Raw genomic sequence first — 1,575 nt, 5'->3', positions numbered from 1 at the left:
TTTAATTCTAAAAAATATATGAGTACTACCAGAATAAAATAATGATATTAACAAGCATCTTATTTTCTGAGACCTTGTTTTGATTAGCTTCTCAACAAGGAAAAGTTAGAGCATTCAAAAGAGGTATTCAAAGAAAGTTTAATAAAGGGTCAATTTATAAGATGCTATGGTAAATCTTCTTGAGATACAACCACTGCAAAAATGTAGCTAAGAAGCAAGGGGGACAGAGGGCAAGGTAACCAACCCAGTTTGTGCAATCTGCAGAGATCTTCCTCCCAGGGCACAGATCAGAGAAGAAGAAGAAAGAATAGATTTGGAGAGGCCACAGAGAATTATTAAGATAGAACGTGTCCATGATTTTATACACAAAAATCACAAACTATTATTGCTTGAAAACTATGGCGTAGATACAAAATCTGAGTGATTTCCTAGAAGCCTGTTATTTTCTAATCCTACTGTTAGGGACTTAAGTCCCTAATTGGCGAAAATTTGGTGAACATCACTCTTAGTGTTGTGTTCTCTAGTCTAGGCCAAGTGGACAACTACCACCTAAAAGATACCTGATTAACATATCAGTCTTTGAATTCATTTTTGGCAAAACAGTTGCAGTGAAATATAAGATCATTTACCACTTCTCTACCTTCACCCTGTCCCTATAATTCAAGGAAATCCTTATAGAATTTTTCCAATTGATGTGTGGTATGTTAGTCTCAACTTGTGCAGAGGCAACAATATATGAATATATACTATCATGATGTTCCAGTTTGGCTTCACATGGGATTCAGTGGGAGTCTTTAAAAATCCCAACATTCTGGTTCGCATATCAGAGCAATTAAATCAAAATCTCTTCAGAAAGGACCTCAGTGTTTATGAATTCTCCTAGGTGATTCTCATGTACATTCAAAGTTAGGAACCACTGGTGTAGTGCAGAGTTTCTTGACCTCAGCATTATTGATATTTGGGCCAGAGAGTTCTTTGTTGTAGGGGGCTCTCCTATGTACTAGAGGATGCTTAGCAGCATCCCTAGCCTTACGTACTAAATGCCAATGGTACTCCACCAACCATGGTATTAATCCAAAAATGTCTCCAGACCTTGTCACATGTCTCCTGAGGCAAAAATCATTCCCAGTTGAGAACAAATGGTGTAATGGAAATAAATAAACAAACTCAGCTGTGTCTAAGTCCAATTCCTTCCACCAATTAATTAATTATCTAATTAATTATCTCAACAATTTGTGATCTTAGTTTATTCATCTGCAATTTGAGAATAAGTTTTATTAAGAATGTAAAATACCTGATACGCCATAGATAGCATAAAATATCAATTATTATTCTGTTTCAAATTTGCAATGATGAAGGAAAAATTTTGTTGCTATTTTGAGTCTAGGTAATATTTTGAAATAAACATACTTTTTTACCTTGGCAAAAAGAGTAACCAAAACTCTTCTGAAAATAATCTAGAATTTTAAAATATAGAGATTCTGAAGTTACAGTCAGAGTAAACCTAAAATAAACTGCAAGTCTAGCCAGCTTAAGACATCACGGTCAATTCCTAGGCCAGCTTTGTATCAATTA

The sequence above is a fragment of the Propithecus coquereli genome, unplaced genomic scaffold, assembly GCF_000956105.1.
Source record: "Propithecus coquereli isolate 6110/MARCELLA unplaced genomic scaffold, Pcoq_1.0 Scaffold67, whole genome shotgun sequence".
Classification (NCBI taxonomy): domain Eukaryota; kingdom Metazoa; phylum Chordata; class Mammalia; order Primates; family Indriidae; genus Propithecus; species Propithecus coquereli.
Note: the sequence above shows the minus strand (reverse complement) of the source record.